Source organism: Macaca fascicularis, chromosome 3, assembly GCF_037993035.2.
Source record: "Macaca fascicularis isolate 582-1 chromosome 3, T2T-MFA8v1.1".
Classification (NCBI taxonomy): domain Eukaryota; kingdom Metazoa; phylum Chordata; class Mammalia; order Primates; family Cercopithecidae; genus Macaca; species Macaca fascicularis.
Genome location: NC_088377.1, coordinates 171650025 through 171664691, shown reverse-complemented (window position 1 = coordinate 171664691; position 14667 = coordinate 171650025). Strand labels below are relative to the sequence as shown.

Here is a 14667-nt window from a genome sequence, read left to right as displayed (position 1 = left end):
TGGCTTCTGTGTGGTTTGTAGTCTGTGGTGTATGTGGCTTATGATGTGTGTATGATGTGGCATGTGTGGCTTGTGTTATGTGTGGCTTGTGGTGTGTGTGATGTGTGTGGCTTGTGTGTCGTTTGTGGTCTGTGGTTGTGTGTCGTTTGTGGTCTGTGGTATGTCTGTGTGATGTGTGTGTGATGTGTGTGTGACTTATGGTCTGTGGTGTGTGTGTGTGTGAGATGTGTGTGTGGCTTGTGTGTGTGATGTGTGTGTGATATGTGTGTGTGACTTGTGGTGTGTGTGATGTGTGTGTGGGGCTTGTGGTGTGTGTGGTTTGTGTGTTTGTGTGATGTGTGAATGTGGTTTGTAGTGTTTGTGTGGTATGTGTGATGTGGCATGTGTGTTTGTGTGAGGTGGGGTGTGTGACCCGTGGAGTGTATGTGATGTGTATGTGGCCTGTGGTATGTGTGATGTGTGTGTGGCCTGTGGTGTGTGTGGTCTGTGGCATGTGTGTGTGGTGTGTGTGGCCTGTGGCATGTATGTGTGGTGTGGTGTGTGTGGCCTGTAGCATGTGTGTGTGGTGTGGTGTGTGTGGCCTGTGGCGTGTTTGTGTGATATGATGCAGTGTGGCTTGTGCCTGGCACTGCCCTGGGGCGGAGGTCCCTAAGGGAAACCTGATGTACAGTACTTCCTAGGGTTCTGCAGGGAAGGGCCTTGGTGCCTTCCTAAGAACAATAAGAGCAATTTTCTTAGAAGTGTGGTTTCGAGGCCGGGCTCTGTGGCTCTCGCCTGTAATCCCAGCACTTTGGGAGGCCAATGTGGGCAGATCACCTGAGGTCAGGAGTTTGAGACCAGTCTGGCCAACATGGTGAAACGCCATCTCTACTAAAAATATGAAAATTAGCCCGGTGTGGTGGCGTGTGCCTGTAATCCCAGCTACTAGGGAGGCTGAGAGAGGAGAATCGCTTGAACCCGGGAGGCAGAAGTTGCAGTGAGCCAAGATCATGCCATTGCACTCCAGCCTGGGTGATGAGAGTGAAACTGTCTCAACAAAAAAAAAAAAAAAAAAAAAAAGAAAGAAAAGAAGAAGTGTGGTTTTGGCTGAGCACAGTGGCTCACACCTGTAATCCCAGCACTGTGGGAGGCCAAGGCAGGCAGATCACTTGAGGCCAGGAGTTCGAGACCAGCGTGGCCAACATGTTGAAACCCCATCTCTACTAAAAATACAAAATTAGCCGGGCGTGGTGGTGGGCACCTGTTATCCCAGCTACTCGGGAGACTGCGACAGGAGAATCACTTGAACCCAGGAAGCAGAGGCTGCAGTGAGCGGAGATCACACCACTGCACTCCAGCCTGGGAGACAGAGAGACACTCAAAAAAAAAAAAAAAAAGTGTGATTTCAGTCCCTCTTACAGCACAGCTACCTGTGGCCCTTCCTTAAAGTGCAGGTCTGGGCCCACGCTGATTTACTGAATCAGAACCTGTAGGCCTGGGGCCTCCTAACCTGCCCTTTTTAGCAAACTTTCCCAGTAACTGCAGCTGGTGAGTTCACACAGCACAACCTCGGGGAGCCACGGCCCGGTCTTCCTCAGTACCTGCTGAGGCGCCTTTCCAGGGTGGTGGGGCCCTGCAGTTTACTTGGTAGCAAACGTCTCCCAGGGTCGCAGTTGTTCTTGCATGCTAGTGTTCTTGAACATTTAATGTCACCTCTGATTAGCCCCCTCAGCCCCACTGCACTGTGCCCATTCGAAGCCTTCTGGTTTAAGTAGCGTGAATATCAGAACCACTGGGTGCGTTTTGTTCTCAGGCCATTTCGTGGGTAGATTTGTGTTTTCTCACCATTTTAATAATATCCTTGAGAGCAGACACATTTCCTGTTTTTGTTTCCTTTTTGCTCCCCAGGGTCTAATGTGTGTTCCGTACACAGCCCATGCCCAACTGCGGGCAGAAATGAAATGGCGACAACCTGGAGAGACTCTTAAGAGCCCGTGGGAGTTCCTGGAGTCAAGGCCGAGCCCCTCGCTGCAGTGGTCCCACACCTGCGGCTACGTCTTCCACACCCACACCTGCCTGGGGTGACCGCCTCCCCCCACCTCACTAGATGAACATGAGGAGGAGGGCTGAGCTCCTCCTGGCAGACCCGGAGCAGAAATGGGCGCAGCCGAGGCTGCGGGGCAGGTGGCGGCAGCAGGCAGAGCACCCACCTCTCCATCTGCTTGACTGACCGTGAAGTGGGACAGGCGCCAGCCTGAGCCAGTCACCTCCCCCCGTCACCTCGCCAGGTCTCTGTGCTCAGCCCTTTGCAGCCACCACCCCCGCAGCCTCCTCCTCTAGCCCAGCAAGACTGAGAGTGCCCTTCTGCAGGGAGAGGGCCTCACTGCTGGTCCCCGGGCAGCAGGATCTGGGAAGGGGACAGCACATCTTCGATGCCGCTTTCCATAATGGTGTGCCCAGCTGCCCCTCGGGAAGCAGGAGGCTTTGAGGACTTGCAGGATCAAACGTCTTCACAGGGCTTTAGTCTCTCCACCCACAAGCTGAGTCCAATTTTAATTGAAGCCTATGAAGTGCACGGTCCTACAGAAACCATTACAAGAACCTTCTGGAAAAACAGAGGCAATACTCCCTGTAGGAAGGAGGATGAAAGTACTCATGGCTTGCCAAGCCCTCTGGGCAATAGGTCCCAGGGTACCCAGCAGACGGCTTCACCATCTCAGGTCTCTCCCAAACCTGATCTCATTATAAGAAAACCAAAAGGGTCATATTATTTGGCTCCCATCTGGTCTCTGGAAATTTCAAAACTTTAATCAGTAAAACGTTAAAAAACAATTAGGCCAGGCTCAGTGGCTCACACCTGTAATCCCAACACTTTGGGAGGCCGAGGTGGGTGTATCACCTGAGGTCAGGAGTTCAAGACCAGCCTGACCAACATGGTGAAACCCCTTCTCTACTAAAAATACAAAAATTAGCTGGGCACACTGGTGCACGCGTGTAATCTCAGCTACTCGGAAGGCTGAGGCAACAGAATTGCTTAAACCCAGGAGGTGCAGGTTGCAATGAGTTAAGATGGTGCCATTGCACTCCAGCCTGGCGACAGAGCGAGACTCCTTCTCAAAAAAAAATTAAATAACTTTACAATAACAAGGAAGCCACCAGCTGGCCCTTCCTGTGATCTTGCCAGACTGGATGGGAAAGGGATGACACCATCTGGGCCTGACTTTCCTCCCAGGGAAGAGTGAGCAATTCCACCATTCGAGGACCCAAGTTTAAAAAAAAAAAAAAAAAAAAAGGCTTTCCAAATGAGGAAGAGTTATGCCCCTAAGCAGCTTAGGTTTAAAATATTGTTTGCTTCCTGCAGCCCACTGCCGCCGCCCCAAGCCAGCCCTCTGTTCCCTATTCCAGGCCAAACATTACGACGCAGCATCTTCAGGAAGGGCTGGCAGGTCAAGGTACCACAGGAGGCCCCCAGTGCAGAAATGTGCAGGAGTCTGGGAGCAGGAGATAAATTACGCTGGCGGAAAACAAAAAAAAAAGGGGGGAGTGGGGAGGTCTAATTCTTCCTACAAGCCCAAGTATATGATTTACACTTCTTCTTCCTGGAGCCACCTTGCTGTTACCAGGGACAGCCTAAACCTAAGTCTCTAGTGGAAAGGCGGGGAAGAGGCACACTGCCCATGGTGACATTCAAGCAGAGGAGACAGCTTTGGTGGCTCATGCTGGCTGTCCCTTTTTCAAGGAGCCACTGAAAGGGAGACTAGGCTTCTGGAGCCAGGAGGGCAGTGCCTCCACGGAAGGTTCCCATACATTCTCTTGCAGTGGTGGAGTGGCCGCTGCCCCATCTGGTGTGGCCCTGGGAAAAAGAGGCCAAGGCGGGCGGGAAGACTGGACAGGGCGGCAGAGTGGAAACCACAGCTGGGGCTTGGGCTCCGCTCTTGGAAGCACACCGAGGGAGCAGCTGGGCTCTTGTGCCCCAAGAGGGCTGTTGAGGAGGAGGCTGTTGGAGGTAGATCGCCCCACTGAAGGGCTCGCTGGCAGCCTTGAGCCACTAGGCTGGCTCCCCTTACACCCTGCTGCCCGCCTCAGATTCCTATGGAAGCTCCTCAGCCGTGGAAGCTTCACCCTGGGTACTGGTTGGGTGTCACACGCAGGCCCCAGGGGTCATCGGCCTCTTGGGCACCGGTGCCCTTCCTGAAGGGACTAGCTGTCATCCTACCAGGGAGCAATCCTGACTACAAAGGCTGGGGAGGCCAAACTGGTGGGAAGAGGTGGTGTTGAGGAGACAGCCTGCTCCCCGAAGGGTGAGAAGAGCGCCCTGGGAAACGCCCCTCAGCAGCGAGGGCTGGAGGCGCCTGGGTGGGTGGTGCCGCTCAGGAGGCTGGCACCACGGCTCCTTTCAGGCTGTTAAATGTGGCATCAGTGGCCCCTGGGCTATCTAATCAGACACCTACCATTGGTCTGGCACTCTCCTGGTCACCCTGACTTTATCCTTGTGCTTGATTTGCACAACCTTTTGAGGGTGGATTTTCTCTTTGGTGAGCAGGTAGGCAAAGACCAAAATATTTTTTTTTCTTTTTTTTTTTTTTTTTTTGAGACAGGGCCTCACTCCGTTGCCCACACTGAAGTGCAGTGGCGTCATCTCAGCTCATCGCAGCCTCTGCCTCCCAGGCTCAAGCAATCCTCCCGCCTCAGCCCCCTAGCAGCTGGGATTACAGGAGCATACCACTGCACCCAGCTAATTTTTATGTTTTTTTTTTGTAGAGATGGGTCTTTGCCATGTTGCCCAGGCTGCTCTTGAACTCCTGGGCTCAAGTGATCCGCCTGCCTCAGCCTCCCAAGTGCTGGGATTACAGGCGCGAGTCACCGCACCAGGCCAGAATATGACATTTCTAAGCAGAATTGCTGAGACCCAAACCCGAGTACTGTTTAAAGTCAAGGAGGCTTTTCTGCAGAGCTCGTGCAGCTAAAGCACCTGGCCAAGTGTGTGCATCCAGGTGTGCGTGTGTCACCAGAATCCGCTCTGCCTTGCTGCTTTATTCTCTTTAGGGCAGGCTGTCCCCAGGCAGAAGTCACAGGGCTCCCATCAGCTCCAGGCTCAGAGCCTTAGGTCAGCAACCCCAGGAGAAAGCATCTGAGTCTTCTCTTTAGATCTCGCTCATGTCACCCAGGCTGGAGTGCAGTGGAGTGATCTTGGCTCACTGCAGCCTTGACCTCTCAGGCTCAAGTGATTCTCCCACCTCAGCCTCCCAAGTAGCTGGGATTACAGGAGTGCACCACCAGGCCCAGCAAACTCTTTTGTATTTTTTTTTATAGAGATGGGGTATCACCATGTTACCCAGGCTGGCTTCGAACTCCTGGGCTCAAATGATCCGCCAGCATGTCTCCCTAAGTGCTGGGTGTGAGCCACCGGACCCTTTTTCAGTTCTTTAGGAAAAAGTATAGTGGGCAGGGTGCAGTGACTCATGCCTGTAATTCCAGCACTTTGGGAGGCCGAGTTGGGCAGATTTCCAGAGATCAGGACTTCAAGACCAGCTTGGCCAACATGGTGAAACCCCATTTCTACTAAAAATACAAAAAAAAAAAAAAAATTAGCCGGGCATGGTGGCAGGCGCCTGTAATCCCAGCTACTCGGGAGGCTGAGGCAGGAGAATCGTTTGAACCCAGGAGGGGGAGGTTGCATTGAGCCAAGATTGCACCACTGCACTCCATCCTGGGCGACAGAGCAAGACTCTGTCTCAATTTACAAAAAAAAAAAAAAAAAAAAAAAAGGAAGAAAAAAGAAAAGGAAGAAAAAGAAATAGTGATTGACATAGAGAATACGCTTGCACCTACTGAGATGCGTCACATCTTCGCATTCTGCCCCGAGCCTGTATATAAAAAAAGGTTAGAAAAACATAGGAACATTAAGAACAAAGACGCTCAAGTTGACTCTTTCCATGAGGCCCCACTGTCTGAGTTCCCCAGGGCTACAAAAACAAAGTATCACACACTGAGTGACTCAACCAAGAGAGATGTCTTATTTCACAGTTCAGGGCTCTGGCCGTTGAGGTAAAGGTGCCAGCAGAGTGGACTGTGCGGGAGAATCTGCCATACTTCTCTCCTGGCTCTGGTGGTCTAGTGGCAAGCCTTGGTGTTTCTCGGCTTATAGACAGACCTGCAGCCAGATCTCTGCCTTCATCTTCACGTGGTATTCTGTGTGTGTGTCTTGGTTCAAATTTCCCCTTTTCATAAGGACACCAGTCGTATTAGATTAAGGCCTATTCTAATAACCTCATTTTGTTGTTTTTTGTTTGTTTGTTTGTTTTTTTGAGACAGAGTCTTGCTGTGTTGCCCAGGCTGGAGTACAGTGGCACAATCTCAGCTCACTGCAACCTCTGCCTCCCAGGTTCAAGCAATTCTTCTGCCTCAGCCTCCCAAGTGGCAGGGATTACAGGCACGCACCACCACGCCTGGCTAATTTTTGTATTTTTAGTAGAGACGGGTTTTCACCATGTTGGCCAGGTTGGTCTTGAACTCCTGACCTCGGGTGATCCGCCCGCCTTGGCCTCCCAAAGTGCAGGGATTATAGGCATGAACCTCACTTTAATTTACCTCTGTAAAGAGCCTATTTCCAAATAAGGTTACATTCTGAGGTTCTGTAGGCTAGAATTCCAACATATATGTTTTCTGGGGGAATGTGGAGGGGGACACAATTCAATCCATAGCATCCACTAAGGACACAGCCCTGCCCTGCCATGTGGCAGCTGATTGGAGTGGTATTGCTATGAAACAGGGAGGGCTGTGTTTATAACCAGTCCAGGCATTGACTGTATTCACAAGTGGACTGCAGTTCACACCTGGATCTCCCATTAGAGCAACCTGTCAGTGGCTTGCTTGGTTAGACACATTTTCCAGGTGTCACAGGACAATTCAACATGTGGCAGGTCAGCTTTCGCTCTGCGGTTACAGACAAGCCCCCAGCAGTCACGTCCCAAGGCTCTTCGGGAGACCTGGGCGCACCAAGAGCTTTTCACTTTCTGGTTTTGTCTCTGTGCCAATGAGCCCACGCCTGACATTCCACCGGTGTAATTCCAAGAAGAATTCTCTCAAGATCGATTGCCCAAAATATACTTACTGTCTGACACAGCCATTTGTATTCCTTTTAGAGTCCTTTCTTGCATTGCTGACTTCAAGAAAGCTAATTAATTATTTGAGACACTGCTATTAAATTGACATAGTGATTAATCTGATAATCCTTTTTATGAAATTACCTCTGAAATGCTAACTTTTCATCTTTTGAAACTCACTGTGTAAATTACTCTGAAGATTACATTGTACCAGCTTTCGGCTCTGTAAATCTTAATGGCAGTTTTTCGCCAAAAGCAATAAAAGCTGTCCTGAATTTATCAGGTCAATCAGGAAAGAGGCAGGCGGGCAGGAAATTGAAGGTGACTCACTCTGCAAGTGGGGGTTTCGACGGATGGAACTGTGAAAACCTGTTGTTGCTGGTTACACACAGCGAGGAACAGGAAGCAGAAAGGCACACGGAGCCCCCAGTGCAGGTGTCAGGGCTGCCTGTCTGAGAGAAGCACTAATGTGGTTCTAAGAGGGTCTTCTCCCCTCTTTCCTCTCCCCCAGCCCCTCCCAATGCGCTGCCAGGCTGAGCCCATTGGTAGTGGTGGAGGCCTCCAGCACATCCCACTTGGGCTGAACCCACAGAGAGCTGCCTCATTGCCACTGCCCCTGCACAATCCCCAGAGTCCTTGGTGTGGGGTAGGGGCAGGGAGCACACCTGGGCTATTGCCCTCCACCCTGCTTTTCCCAGTGGGCAGAGTCTTGGCCTCAGGATGAATTTAATTTCTCCAATTGTGCTAGCAGTTTTCATGTAGAAGGAGTCTTTTTTTTTTTCCTCTTTGAGACAGAGTCTCGCTGTGTCACCCAGTCTGAAGTGCAGTGGCCTGATCTCAGCTCACTGCAACCTCTGCCTCCCGGGTTCAATCAGTTCTCCTGCCTCAACCTCCAAGTAGCTGGAATTACAGGCGTGCACCACCACACCTGGCTATTTTTTTTTTTTTTTTTGGTAGTTTTAGTAGAGGTGGGGTTTTGTCATGTTGGCTAGGCTGGTCTTGAACTCCTGACTCAAGTGATCCACCCACCTCGGCCTCCCAAAGTGCTGGGATGACAGGCGTGAACCACCTCACCGGGTCGATGTAGGAAGACTCTTAAAGCCTGGCTGGGGCTACTGGGCCTGGTGGAAGTAGCAGCCTCCACCTTCGTTATTTTTTTAAGGCCAGTCTGTTTTTCTTTTTAGTTGTAACCCCTGTACCTCACATTGTGTGCCTCACCAGGAGTGCGTTTCACCACTCTGCCAGCCTCTTCTAAGGCCGCAGCACACTTCCCACTTGTTGGAAGGGGAACTGGGGAAGGACACAGCCTACTGACCCCATGGCCCCATTTATCCCTCCATCCGCCCCTCCATCTGATAGTGTACACTGAGCACCTACTATGTGCTAGGCTCTGAAAAATACAGACAGAACAAGAACAAGGCAGAGACGATTCCAGTTCTCATGGCACTTCCATTCTAACGGAGAAAGTCCAGCAATAAACAGCGTGCCTACTAAACAAGATGGTGCTCCATTCTTTGGGAAGAGGACGGGGAGCGGAGAGTCCTGAGCAGAGGGGAGAGTAGACAGTTTTAACAAGAGAGGGCAGGAAAGCCCTTGCTGCCTCACTTGCCTCACCCTAGCCCCGGCTCTGCCTCAGTGAGAAGGCCACATTAAAAAACTGAAGAAGGCCAGGCATGGAGCCACGTGGATACTGGAGGAGGAGACTTCCAGAAAGAGGGAGCACGCCTGACCGCTCAAGGAGCAGCAAGGAAGCCACCGTGGCTGGTCAAGAGGAAGCAAAGGCACAGTGGTAGGAGTTGAGGCCAGAGAAGTTTGGACTGTGCGGGCCCTGGAGAGAGCTGGGTAAATGGGGTATTTCAGGGTGTTCTGCAGGCGAAAGCAGGCCCTCCCACCCTCAGTTCTCTTCTGTCTCTGGGCAGTCCACAAGCACCTGAGGGCCCCTGTGAGAAGAGGCCTGGGTTTTCCGGGCCTGGAAGCTCCACTGCCAGAAGCATTCACCCCCTGGCCCAGCGAAACCAAGGTCAGAGGGCACCTCCACCCAGGTCCCCACAGGCGCCCCTGCCGCTGCTTCACTGGGCTGAAGCTACCCGCATTCATTCAGCTTTGCCAGGGCAGGATGCTTACCCTCTACCACCTCTCTCTGTGCCGTTTTCTCCTATCCCTGGGCACGCAGGTGAAAGCGAAATGAGGAGAGACCCGCCCCACACCTGAGTGGCCAGGCTGACTCCTGTGGTGGAACGAGTTTTTAATGAATCCGGAAGAACTGCCCAATTCCACACCTCACTGCAGTCTCTTCACGTTGCTACAGAGGGAAGACCTGGAATGTGGCAGGGCTGTGGTCAGCGAGGGCTTCGGTCAGCAGCTGGAGAGTGCCGTGGTGACATGGTGACAGTCCTTGGCCCCCAGGAGGGGCAGGGCCACCCCTCTGGGACCCCCAGCCCTAGAATCCTATGCATGACTCTGCTGTCCCATCACAGTCACAGCTGCAGCAAGGATGCCTTTCCACAGCCACACTCCCACGCTGGGGTCAACCTTCCTCCCAGGGGGAGCAGGGTGGAGCGGGAGCTGGTCCTCCCAGCATACTGCAGCCGGACAACAGTGGCCTGTTTCAGGTGACACCTGTCTTTGGGCCCAGATCCCACCTCTGTGGTTGTCCCCGGGCTAAGCTGCCCCCTGGAAGGGTTTTCTGGAAAGGACCAGGGAGGTGTGGATTTCGGAAGCTCTGAGCGCTCTGGCACCTCTTTTCTGCTCCCTGGGTTGAGTGGTCAGAAGAGGGTGTGCGCTTGCATTTTCGGTGTGACCCCTGGCCTTATGTGTCTCTGTGTCCCCAGGCCCCTGCTCAATTCTCCACCGAGGGTGCCTGACCCCTCTCCTTTTCCCTCCATCCCCTACTTCTGAACGCACCCCACCGTGTGCATGGAAGGGTCCTTCCTCCCTGTGGCTTTTCCAGGGAGCCTTTTCTTCTCCCCGAAGCCACCCCCGCACATCCCGGAGAACCACAGCGCCTGCCCTCTGGGCTCTGGGTTGCCATGGAAACAGAGCCGTCTTTCCTCCTCCCTCCTGTTTACCTTGGTCAGGGACTGCGGCAAAAACCAGCCCGTCGCTGAAGGAGAGGGAGAGCAGTGGGCGGGGGAGCAGGGAGGGAGCCAACCCGCTCCAAACCAGATCATTCCGGTTTAGAGCGGCTTTCCCTCCGGTCCTAGGAGCCTCTCCCGCAAGCCGCGCTGGGCTGCGCAGAGAGGCCCTGGGTCGAGCTGACTTTAGTGGGGAGGGCCTGAGACCTCCCTGGCCAGGGCCCCCTCCCCTGTTCCGTCCGACCTCCATGCGTCCCTCCTGCCAGTGCTGGCGCTAGCGGGGCCTGGGGCGCTGTCCCTGATTGCTGGCTGTTCCCCAAACAGGGGCGCCCTGCTGGGGCGGGGGTCATGGGAGCAGAAGTGTCCCGGCCCCACGGTGCTTTCGCCCTGCTGGGAACTCCGCGCACTCTCCTGCGGCAGCTACAGGGATGCTCTGTGTGGCTCTGGCTTAAAACTTCCCGCTGCGTTTAGAGAAGCCAAACCCTTCGTCCCAGCCCCTGATGATCTGTGCGGGGCCGCCTCTTCCCCGGGGATTGCCCTGGCTCCCACCACCAGGCTTCTTCCCCTTGCAGAAGACACCAGAAGCTGGGTTTTGTCCCTGCCCTGAACAGTATGGTCACACTTTCTAACTCCCCGTGCACACCGGGCAGGAGGCTTTCCTTGTTTCTAGGCCACACTGCTCCTAGTCCCCCTCCATGGGCCACTGTGGTCATCTTGCTCGTTTGCTGTGGTCTGATCGATCACCTCCTCCCCTATGGAAGCTTCCCGAAGGCAGGGCCCGCTCCCGCAGCACCCCAGCACCAACGGCACGTGCCAGATGTTCGGTGAGCGACGGTGGCCTCCAGGATGGGACGTGCGGCCGCGGCGCCGGGCTGCGGGGTCCACTTCCCGGCGGAGTCCCCTCCCCGCTAGCGGGCGGCAGCTTCTTAATCATCTGGGCATACAGACTGAAATCCACGGCTCTTCCTCCCCAGCAATGTGCGCTGCAGGTGACCAGGCCATGGCCAGCGGGGCGGGCAGCCCAGCGCACCGGGCCTTGGGGAGCTGCCCGCAGCACGGACCGCCCTGGCCTCTGGCTTCACCGCTCCTGCGCGGCTGCTCCCAACCCCGAATCCCGGGAAGCCAGGGGTGACTTCACGTCCCCGAAAGCCCTTCTGAAAGAGTTTTCTCAGTAACCACCCAGGCCCATGTGCCTGCCGCCGAGTCATAGCAGGATGAAAGTTCTCATGAACGCGACCTTGCAGGCTTGCAGACTTGGGCTCCCTTCTCTGGCCCTTGGCAAACCACTGCATTTGTCTTGTCTTAGCCTGCCAACCTGTGAAACGGGGATAAAACTTCTAGGCCTGCGATTCAATATAGGCTTGCCCAGGAGAAAATGAACTGAAAATGCTTGGTTGACATGGCAGGGGGTGCAGAGGCTGGGCTCTGGGGTAGTGTGTGTGCTTGGGGTCCGGGGTTAGATCCGGTGTAAAGCTGGAGTTCTCATCCTGGATGCCCTAGTACGCAAGTAGCTCTGAGATACCCCCGTGCCTACTGTTCTTATAAACTGCATCTTTGTGGACAGCAAGCCTGTACCGTGCAGGGTGAGCCCAGGCAGGGGCCGACATCCTGAACCATGACCTGATCTTAGCTGTTTCAAGGTGAGGTTTGGGTAGTAAATAACCCAGGTGCAGAAGAGGCCTGGATGGCCCGGATGTATTTTTCTGGGGCTGGGAGACTAAGTTTGCTCCCTGACAGTGGAGTGGGGGTTTTGAACACATCCTTGGCGGTCATGGTGAAAGCCTCCTCAGCCTGGCGGTTCTAGGTGGCAGGTTCGAGGAGGATAAACTGACCAGTCTGACCCCTCTAAGGTGACACAGGCTGCATGGCAGCTGCTTTCTCTTTTCATGGATGTCATTTGCAATACTCTAAAGCTCCCAGCCTGCTGTGGGGCCCCCAAATAGTTAGTGGTCAGAGCTCCCGGCTGTCTCTGCCCTCTCTTCCCAAGTCCTGGAGCTGGGCTGGGGTGGCTCCTGACCTCCCTGAGCAGTGTGTGGCACCTGCCTTCCTGCCTGGGCTGCTGAGGTCCCCCTGCTGAGCTGTCTGCTGGAGAATCTGAGAAGCCTCTTGCTTTTGCATTTGAGGCTGCAAGGCCAGTGCAGGGTGAGCAGATTGGCTGGGTCGGCTTTGTATGTCACTCAAAACTACCTCCTCTCCCCTGGCTGTGGATGAAAGAAAAAACCTCTGCTCTACAATAATGTTCTTGCTTGATTTTATTAATGGAGAGGATGGTAAGGAATAGGCTTTGGGCAACAGGATAAAATCACAGCTAAGCCAGGTGTAGTGGTACATGCCTGTGGTCCAAGCTACTTAAGAGGCTGAGGTAAGAGGATCACTTGAGCCCGGGAACTGTGATCGAGCCACCGCACTCCAGCCGGGGACCCTGTCTCAAATAAAGCGAAAACAAACAAAACCCCACATCTAAAACTTGACAGAGTGTGTATTTTTTAAAAACCTCCTCCCTCCCCTCCATTTTTTCCTTCCACTAGCCTCTAGGATTGGCTTTTAAATCAAAGATTCTCAAGTACCAGTGAGGCTGCAGCTGAACCAGGGAGGAACTTGAAAATATGAATACTCTAGCTGCATGCTTTGAATCACCCTGTCTTAGTGGTCAGAAGAGATTCACACTTGCCATATTCTGAAGAAGAGCTAGACTGAAAGAGCTACGGAAGGTTCTGCTTTAGGAAGGCAGAAAAAGTAAAAAAAAAAAAAAAAAAATCAGGATCACACTCAAAAACCAGCAGTCACTGCCACAGCCCCTCTGCCTCATCACCTGTCTTACTACCATGAGCTCTGTGAGCTCTTGTGGCTGCTTTTTGGATACCCACCTTTTTTTTTCTTTTTTTTGAGATGGAGTCTTGCTCTGTCGCCCAGGCTGGAGTGCAATGGCACAATCTCGGCTCACTGCAACCTTCGCCTCCCAGGTTCAAGCAATTCTCCTGCCTCAACCTCCTGAGTAGCTGGGATTACAGGCATCTACCACCATGCCCGGCTAATTTTTGTTTTTTTAGTAGAGACAGGGTTTCGCCATGTTGGCCAGGCTGGTCTCAAACTCCTGACCTCAGGTGATCTGCCCATCTCAGCCTCTCAAAGTGGCGTGAGCCACCGTGCCCGGCCTGATACCCACCTTTATATCTCTAATTTACATGTGTACCCAGCTATTGCTTCAATCTGAGACATTCTGTTTATCCCCTTCCTGCTATGGAGAGCAGAACTCAGCTCACTTGCATCACCACCCTCCCTCCCTTGTCCTACATTTAGTTTCTTCTTTATTGGTTAACTTTGTAATTTTTAGTAAGCATTTTTTTTTTCCCCCGAGATGGAGTTTCACTCTTATTGCCCAGGCTGGAGTGCAATGGTGCGATCTTGGCTCCCTGCAACCTCCGCCTCCTGGGTTCAAGCTATTCTTCTGCCTCAACCTCCCGAGTAGCTGGGATTACAGGCATGCACCACCACACCTGGCTAATTTTGTATTTTTAGTAGAGATGGGGTTTCTCCATGTTGGTCAGGCTGGTCTCGAACTCCCGACCTCAGGTGATCGGCCCGCCTCAGCCTCCCAAAGTGCTGGGATTACAAGCGTGAGCCACCACACCCAGGTTTTACTTTTATTTCTTACTCCATCAACTAGAGAGTAATCACAGTCAATATCTCCATAATGCTTACTATATGCCAGGTGTCATTTGAGGCACTCTACCCATATGTACTTATTTCAGCCACACAGTAGTATGGAGAGAGGTTACTATTATTGGCCCATTTCAGAGAAAAGGAAACTAGGGCCACTTTGTTATTTTAGTGGTTCTCCAAGGAGTGGAGAATACTTGTGTACTCTGTCTGCCACTGAGTTCTAATGGGGCAAGGATTGGGAAACGTTCATTCTGGCCTTTGCAATGAAGTCCCCTGCTGGACAATGAAATATGACATTAAAAAGTAAAGTAGCAAAGTTTACTTTTGCTTGGCCAGCATTGGCCAGTTAGTTCAGCTGTGGGACAGTGGTTCCCAAACATCTTAAACCAGCTGAACTGGAATCAACGAAAGAGTTTATTAAAATTACACACCTATTAAAATCTAATCCTTGGGGTTTGGGCCCAGGAATCTGTATTGTTAACAAGTATGGATCATGATTTTGAAACCAGTGGGTTACAGGTGGCCTGGCAGTGGCCGTGTTCTAGTCCCTACTCTATTTTCAATACTTTTTCTTGGAGCCTGTACTATGCAAGTGGAAATCCTGACTGTGCCACTCACTAAGGAACCACCTGGAGCGGGCAGTAGACCTCCCACCATGATGAGATCAGTGATCTTAAGATCAGGATCAAGTTTAAGAGGTAACTCTAGTCCTAGCGCTGTACACCTATGGTACTCACCACTATGCTCCAGGCTCTTGGCCAAACATCCTAAATAAAGAATGTTAGATATGGGGATTATCTAGCTAACCTCACATTTGACAGATGAGTAAACCAAGACCCAAAGAA

General features: G+C 52.6%; 2 long non-coding RNA genes across 2 annotated transcripts; both read right to left on the bottom strand.

Annotated features, from left to right (window-relative positions):
* Positions 1 to 8518: 8518 nt before the first annotated feature.
* LOC141409928 (uncharacterized) lies at positions 8519 to 9271 on the bottom strand. The gene is made up of 2 exons (XR_012432850.1): positions 9210 to 9271; positions 8519 to 8627 (listed from the first exon to the last, which is right to left on the bottom strand). It is a non-coding gene; the product is annotated as an uncharacterized lncRNA (long non-coding RNA).
* A 42-nt stretch (positions 9272 to 9313) lies between these two features.
* On the bottom strand, positions 9314 to 10199 carry LOC135970235 (uncharacterized). Its single transcript, XR_010585836.2, has 2 exons — positions 10154 to 10199; positions 9314 to 9402 (listed from the first exon to the last, which is right to left on the bottom strand). It is a non-coding gene; the product is annotated as an uncharacterized lncRNA (long non-coding RNA).
* Between the last annotated feature and the right edge of the window lie 4468 nt (positions 10200 to 14667).